We start from the raw sequence: 8,854 nt of genomic DNA, 5'->3' as shown, positions 1-8,854 counted from the left end.
CTTTACATATTAGAAAGTATTTTCTGAATGATTATATAAACAAACAACCATATATTTATTATTGAAAATCTTTAACTTTAAGGCAAATATTTAGTTATGCACTGACTCTGAAACTAGGGAAAAGGGACAACCAACTAAAGTTATATCAACTAAAGCAAATTAAAATCTTACTAAATAAAAGAATTATTTTGCATAGTAAGAAAATATATCAAAAGGTTAAGTTTAGTTCCAATTTTTCATTTCATAATGAGGAATCATATATATGATTCCCAATGTATGGTGATCATATTTACAGTTTTTTGCTTTTACTTTCTCACATGCACTTGATAAAAGTTGCACTTTGAATTGCAATCTCTTCCCAGACTAGAAATATGTCGTATGCTCCTGTATTGTGATGGTGGACAACAGCAGCAAGCAGCAGCTCTGAGTCAGCCACACAATCACAAGGACAAGCAACTGATTTCACAGTGCACTGTTTCGCTAATTGTGATGTTTGATGTATTAAGTGCACAAATGCACTTTTGTCTTATGATATTTTCAACTTATGATTGCTTTATTGGGGGGTTATGCAATTGTAAGTCAAGTAGCATCTGTCTTTTCCTCTCATTTTTCTTAGAAATTCAAATAAAAATACTATATCTACAAAAACCTTAAATTTTTACCTCCCCTAAAATTATCTGCTCATAAAGTTCTTGGGTCAAAGGCACATAAGATTATTCCAAGATATCCATAAAGTGGATCAGAAATTTTGAGTGGATTAAATCCTTCTTCCACCAACTGAAACTTCTGTAGTTTGAATGTCCCCATTGTTTCCATTTTTTTCCTGAATTCTTAAAAATCGTGGGCAGGCATAAGAAGGTAGAGATGTTGCAACTTCATAAACTTTTTCTAAGTTTAAAGAATTATTTGGTTTTAAAATAATGGAAGCCATTCCTGCTTTTCCTTCATAACCTGACACAGCCACACAATAATTTGTTTCCTGTATGAAATCCAGCATCTGAATAACATCAGCAACCTCTGAAGTTGCCACATTTTCTCCTTTCCATCTGAATGTGTCTCCAATATGGTCCAAAAAATAAAGGAAATTCTCCTGATCTTGGACCATTAAGTCTCCTGTGTTAAAGTAAACATCTCCCTTCTTAAAAACATCAAAAAGCAATTTGTTTTTTATGTCCCTGTAAGATCCAGCATAACCAAAAAAGGAATTCTTTGTATTCACCTGAGAAGGGAGAAATCCAGGTTCTCCTTTTTTCACATGACTACACCAGTCTTGTTCATTTCTCATGGGTTCATCTTTCTGAAAATCATACTTTATCAATTTAAAATTGGAAAAAAGTTTGTAAAAGCAATGTGTTTGCCCAACTGACCCAATTTTCCCAGTGTCATTCATGAAACAAGTGTTTCCTTCAGTAGCTCCATAAAATTCACATATCTTAATATTTCCATATCTGTCTAAAAATTGTCTCAATACATCACTTTGTAAACCATTGCCAACTGCCAAATGCACCTGGTGATATTTTTCTCCTTCTCTCTTAGGTTGTCTGCAAAGGTAGAAACAAAGTTCTCCAATATACTGAAACACCATCACATTGTATTTCTTGCAATCATTCCAAAATTGACTTGCTGAGAATTTTTTCTTTAGCACACAAGTGACACATATATTGCAGATAGTTAAGTTAATTAGATATCTTGTAGGCAGTTAGACAGGGCCAGCCCATGAGGAACCAACATGGTGCATAGTCAAGAAGCCAACTTGGAGGACAGTCAATCAGATTTATTTAATTGGGGTTTGAGGCAGATGTGTTTACTTTAGAAAAAAATGAAAAAGACAAGATTTATAAGATAAATATTTGAAGGCAGTACACTCTGGCTGACTGTTATCAGTTACTATTTCTGCAAGTCCAGAGTACTTTAAGCCTGATTTACTAGACCTGGGAATTTTCAACATAGTCTCTAATTACTAACTCGTAGACATAGATGTAAAAACGTTAGGCAGCCTTTTAAACCTTTTTCACCATAGTTGAAATAGGAAATCAGAGTTTGAAATAAAACTTGGACCACTTTGCATACACTCTTCTTACTTGACATTTTAGCTATATAATATGCACTTTCAGTATAATATCAAATATTAACAAATACTTAAAGACAAAAATCACATCAGTAAAATACTAAAAACTCATTTTATATTAGTTTTAGATGTTTTAAATAGTTGCAATGGCTTAAAAATGACAATTTAAAATGTTGCTTGCAATACAGTTTTGCCTGCTAAATTCCCCACTTTTGGTAACCTGTTTTATTTCTTTGGGTGTAAAGCATTTTTGCTTAGTATTGTGATATTGTATATGTTGTGTCCCAGTGGTATAGTAATGTTTCAGCCCATCATCCAGCTTTGGCTGCTGAAATCATACAGCTCTGAAGACTTGCCTTTGTTTCAGTTAGACTGCTTTTCAATTCTGTATTTGGTATTTTAAGTACTGTAGAAAAGATGTCACTTCTTCCTTTAAGCCTGTTTTGTAAGGCTGGATTTGTGTTTTTAAAGAAAAGCATTCAAGTATGACAATGTACTATCTGTGTTTTCACCATTCAAAGTGCAGTTTAGTATTTGAAATTTAAACTATTTAATATCATTTAATAAAGTGACCAAAATGTCAAAAAAAGACTATGAAAATCCAGAAAACATAGCAGGAAAATAGCATTAGAGAAGAAGGAACCAGGGACCGTATATGGACTGTAAGGACACACCTCCATGACCCAGCCAGATACACAGAAGTGAGGTTAACCAATCACACAGGTGGCTCTCCCCCAAGTCAAGTTGACACTTAAGCTTAATGACAGTCAGGTCCTCACTTTGGAAAGATTGTACAAATATGTGAGCATTGATGCCATGTTCTATCACCATTGTAATTTACATATTTGATTCTAGTTTGGAATTTACAATTGATGATGTCAAATTAGTTGGATGATTCTTTACATGTATCCAACTGTAGCAGGATTTGTTTGCTTTCACCCCATCCTGCCCTATTGACCCAATAGACAGTGAAAAAATTTCATGTTGTCTAAAACAAAAAATTTCTCAAGAGAATTAAAGTTTTCTATGCAACCATAGGTTCTGCAATAGTTTGTTAGGCTGTAGTAGCCAATGTTTGAGATAGATTTCTTATTATAATTTTATTTACATTTTTGCAAAGAGAATTTAGGAGCATTTTGCAAAAAGATGCCTATTTAGATGGGTTTATATCTGAGGCCAAAGTCTTCTTCACCCTCTACTGCAAATTAAGAGTTGCTCACTGATGTTCAGGTTCAATTAGCTAGAGTGAAAATGGTACTAATCAAATCTCTTTCCATCTATTGAAATATGAACTTGCCCACATCTATGGTGGATCATTAAATACTTCACAGGTCAAATGTATCCTGGATATCCACAGTAGAGAGCGTCCTGTGGAATGCTTAGGGCATTTGTTTCCACCATTAGGGAAGCAATAGTTATATACATGTCTGAGGCTCCTTTATAAAAGTGTAAGATAAACTTGAATGCTACTGAAAACCACATGATCAGAATCATGAATTTGTCTAATGTTCCATTATTTCTCATTTGGTTTTTTATTCAATTTATTGCATAAGTTAATTATAAAATTCTCGATGTAGGTTTTGCCTAGTGCAAAGTTAAAACCAGCAATTTGATGGCATGAACATAAATGTCTAATAATAAAGGATCAAATATTATACTTGATACATCAATGAAATCTGTTAAAAGATAAATCAGAGCCAGGGGTTTAGCTCAGTGGTGCCACCGCCTGCCTCGCAAGTGCAAGCTCCTGATACAGAAAAAAAGATAAATCAGAGAACTTTTAATATGAAAATACTTAATGACTGATAAGATGCTGTGATTGAGAGGTTCACCTCCTGAAGGCAAGTTCCCCAGTGTAGGGGTAACAAGAAACGATAGAACACTAAGAAGTGCACTGTATGGAGAGGTAAGGGAATTATGGAGTAAAATCCTCAGAAAAGATTAATTTACTTCTCACAGCAAAGAACTGTTTAGCAAAAGAGGATTTTCCTTCAAAAGGCCAAGCTGCTAGGACCAAGACCCACCTTTCCCACTCCACTCTCTTCCTTTATCATTAGTCACATTATTCATTTTTCTGTCTTGGTGTGTGTGTCTCTGACTCTGTCCCTGTCTCTCTCTGTCTCTGTCTCTCTCTTTCCCTCTCCATGTGATAACTTTCTGCCATTAGCTGCTCACCAATGCCTGTGCCATTCCTTTGGCGCTTCAAAACTGTTTGTTAAAAAAATACATTAAAGAAATAAAGTATTTTGCTATGTTAAGCAAAAAGCAATGAAGACACTACACATGTAGGCTTCACCTAAGCTTCCTGAAGAAGCTATTCGTTACAAAGTCCCATGTACACAGTATCTTTCCATGTAAAAACCTAAAACCTACACTGAGGACAAAGGAGCTCCATGACATTAGAGGAGAGGAGCCTTGGTCCATGAGCTTGGGCATGCTGTGCAGAAGTCATCTGCTTCCAAGGAGAAACCTCCTGGCCAGGGCATTCAATGAGCTTGGATAAACAACAAGAAAAATATTGCTTTGCATTGATATAGGATTAGAAAGGGGAGGAGTTTCATCATTTAATCCTGATATTCATAATTTATTCCACCATGATACAAAACAACTTATGATTTCTTAAATAATAATTGAATGAAAGCAACTGAAGGCCTATAAATGAATTTATCATACTCTGATTTTGATTTTTCTAGCACTTTGTATGACATGCATAATTTTGTAATATCATGTATTGTTTCTTTGGAAAACTTCAACCCACAGAGTTATGTCCCTCTTCCAGTCACAGCATGCTGACTATGAGGCCAATGTTTTAGGGATTTATTAAAATGTAAGTAAATTAATTTTATAATAAGTTGTGAACTGGAAAATTCACTGAATATCTAGCAACATATGAATCATATCTGAATACTTCCTCTTTATTATGTCACATGAATAAACTATTTCTGAAGACTCTATTGGAAATGTAATTAGTCTCAAAGTTGTGGCCAAGAATGCTCACCAATTAGAGGCTGGAGGAAACATGGGATGACCAGGTCCCCAGAGCTCATCAGAAGTGTGACACTCACAGGGCCTTGGTGAAGACTCAGCAGGCTCATGGGTATTTCAGAAGCAGGGCTGCCCACACGGTCCACACTGGGAGTCTCCCTGAGAAGTGAGTTTGCATTTACTCACTGAAGAAAGAAGCAGGAGCAAGGATCCCATTAAGTCTCTTAACACTGAACACATGCAACATCCATGTTAGTGAAGTTAAGACTCATTACTGCACTGCTCAGGTAATTTTGTACATGTTAATTTCTGTATTTCTGTTAATATTAGTAATGTATAAGACACATACAAGTATACTGCAAAGTCTTAAGCTAATGTAACTATATCAGCCGCATCTGAGGTATGAGTACTATAAAATAGACAGATTGTTCCCAATTCTACAGTTTCCCTTCAGCAGTTAGTTTTTCAAATGGTCCAGGAGGAGCTGTGTTTCATTTAAGGCCCAAGTCAGGAGATAGGAATTATAGTGATTGAAAATTACCATGGAACAGAGCATCAATCCATGCTAACTTAATGATGACTTGAGGTAGATTCTAAAAGGTAATGAAGAAATGAACAAATCTATAAGCAGATGAAATTTACAAGAGCATTTCATGGAAATCAAACCATAGTGTTTAAACATAGTTTTTAAATTAGCAAAAGAATAAAGTCTGAGATGTCTATTGTGGTCACTATTATGCTCAATTTGATGTTAACTCGAAGGCATACAGTATTAAAATGATAATCCTTCTTCTTTAGATAAAATGTGATATTTCACCCATTTAATAACTTATGGGGAATGAACTACCTCACTTACTCTGTTGTTTACATTTTTAAATTGTGGCCAAATAATTTCAACACATCGGTATCAGAGTGCAGTGTGCAGACTGGAAAGGTAAGGTGAATTCAGCTCAGGGAAATGAGAATTTGTTTACACTGAGAGGAAGAATACATAGAAAGAAGAGATGGAGAATGAAACTAATTGATTATGATGACCCCTATCTGTCATTTTGACAAAGGAAATACAATCGCCATAGTGTAGTTTGTATCTGTGATCCTCACCCTGTCAGCAGTAACAGCTTCATCAGTTAATTTGCTTTAGATCATGATATTCTGTGCTCAAATGATTGTCTTTTCATTACAAATATGGCTAAGAGAAGAAACCACATGTATGTCAAAGAATTACCAGACAAACCAATTCCAATAAAATATTTTTGTAAAACACCCCTGTAAGCAAATCATTATTACTACACAAATACAAGGTAGAAAAATGGTAAATTTTTTATGGGAAAGTAATTATCTACAAAATATTACAAATGCCAGAGAAAATGTTTTCAATATTATAATAATCCAATTCTCTTTTTATCAATAGACATAAAATAAAATGAAGATGATATCACTCAGTATGACTAATTTGAATACTGAAAACAAAATTAGGCAAATTTTTTTACTATTTGAATGCTTCAAAACAAGCAGAGGTAAATGAATTCAGGTTAAAATAATTTTATAATAAAGAGATTTTACAAAAGCTCTAAAATCAAACAAAGGGGAGGTCTGCAAAGAAAGTTGTCACCTCATTAAATGTTAGAATCCATATCCAGTGGAAGTTTGAAACTAGGAGGAGTATTTCAAATTATTTTTAAAACTATGCAGACAAATACATATCAGAATGGAATAGGAAATATACTTCCAGTAGGAAAATCAAACTTTTGCATCCAATATGACATCACTCCTTGCATAAATAACAGTGCAAAGAGGGACAAAAAGGGATCACACACTAGACTTGAAGATCATCTGAAGAGAGAGAAATGTCCAGTGTGACCAGCCTGGGGTCCTTTAGATCAAAATTGTTGGACCTCATACCCGAATTAGATTGACGACCAACTCTCAAAGCAAGACACAGTCTTGGGATCTTACTGGAGAACTTTATTTTCCAGCTGGGACCCATGTACACTCCAACCAAGTCGGAGGACAAAGGCCCCAACTGAAATGAGAACTGCATATTTAAATGGAAAAAAAACACAGAAAAAGTCCCTCCTCCCATTCCCCTGGGTTACAGATTGTTGCAGAGCTGATTACAGAAGCCAAGATAAGCACAATTAGTTCTTCCCTTTCCCCTGGGTAATGGTTTGTTGCAGATTACCTGAAATACAGTTTCTTTTTATTTTACCTTGTGGATACATGCATCGGTTAGGGGTGGGGTTTTCTCCCGGGAGACAGAGTGCAGCTGGAAGTCACATATTTGCGAAACGGAGGAGAATGTTCTCAACATGGTGCTCGTATTGCTAAATTGCTAATTTGGGTCTCACACATTTTTAAAGAAGGCTCGGGTTCATGCATTAGATTTGTTAGTGAAAACTGAGGAAAGCATCGGCACAGAAGGGCCACATCTCAGTCATTCTCCATGCTAGGACCTAGAGAATGAGGAACAGATGAAGAATTTCCAAACTCAATGGCTGACAGAGAATCTCTCCTACAATGGGTGTGGGATCACCACACAAGACTGAAGTAAATGGGAAAAAATATTTGAGATGTCCAGATAAAATTTAAAAAGTCATTTTGAAAGAACTGAAAAATGAAAGATTTGTGGAACTTGATTTCATTTTAAATACTGTATTGCTTAATTCTCTCATCTTATAAGCATAAAAATTAAAAAGTATCAGAGGTTTGGGGAAAGAAAATCAAAACAGAAATATTTACATTCACTAGATTTCAAGATACTTTATTTTATCCACTTATTGTCTCCTCAGTTCCTTATTAGAAGACACACTGTAGGTCTAATGGGTGCTCAGTGTCCTCCTCGTGGCATCCTCTGCTCACTTTAGCCTCTGACTCTGTAGAGACCACAGCAGGTGGGCAGACATGGGCAAACTCACTGTCTTCACAGAATTCCTCCTCATGGATGTCACAGGCTCCCAGGAGCTCCAGGTTCTGCAAGGTGTGCTGTTTTTAGTGATTTATCTGGGAGTGCTAACAGGGAATCTTGTGACTGTCACTGTCATCATGACAGACACACATCTTCACTCTCCCATGTACCTTTTTATAAGCAACATGGTCTTCATAGACCTCGGCAGCATCTCAGTAATTGTTCCCAAGGCCATAGTGAATACCATGACAGGCAGTAAGAAGATATCCCTGACAGTGTGCTACACAAATTTTCCTCTATGTCTTTTTGCAGCTGTGGAGACTGCCCTGTTGGTGGTCATGTCCTACGAGCACTACATGGCCATTTGCCACTCTCTGCACTATGGGCTCACCATCACCCTGAGTCTGTGCTCCCAGGCCACAGCTGGCTCCTGGGCCTCTGGTCTGGTCTACTCTGCTATCCATGCAGGTACACTATTCAGTTTTCCCTTCACCAAGACCAATGTGATCCAGCAATATTTCTGTGAAATTCCTCAAATTCTGAGGATTTCATCCTCATATGTCCAGTTTTCTGAATTTGTACTCCTTGCTGTAAGTCTTTGCATTGTATCAGTGTGTTTTGCCTTTATGTTAGTGTCATATGTTAATATATTTTCAACTGTGCTTAAGACTTGTTTAGTGGAATGCCATAATAAAGCCATGTCCACCTGTACTCCACCGCTGGCCATTCTCCTTTTGTTTCTCATCTATGGTCAGTGGCTGTCTTAGGTCCCATTGCAAAGCAACCATCCCTTAAGAATCTGTTGACTGCCACATTCTACACCATGGTGCCCCCATTTGTGAACCCCATCATCTACTGTCTATGCAACAGGGAGATCAATGCAGTTCTGTAAAGAA

General features: G+C 36.3%; 1 pseudogene; it reads right to left on the bottom strand.

The window, feature by feature from the left end:
* Nucleotides 1–650: 650 nt before the first annotated feature.
* LOC101708087 (long-chain fatty acid transport protein 6 pseudogene) lies at nt 651–7,992 on the bottom strand (annotated as a pseudogene).
* Between the last annotated feature and the right edge of the window lie 862 nt (nt 7,993–8,854).

This window comes from Heterocephalus glaber, unplaced genomic scaffold (genome assembly GCF_053883595.1).
Source record: "Heterocephalus glaber isolate CG9 unplaced genomic scaffold, H.glaber_assembly_v1.0 deba00001532, whole genome shotgun sequence".
Taxonomy (NCBI): Eukaryota; Metazoa; Chordata; class Mammalia; order Rodentia; family Bathyergidae; genus Heterocephalus; species Heterocephalus glaber.
The sequence above is the reverse complement of the archived record's forward strand: the minus strand, read 5'-3'. Positions and strand labels throughout refer to the sequence as shown.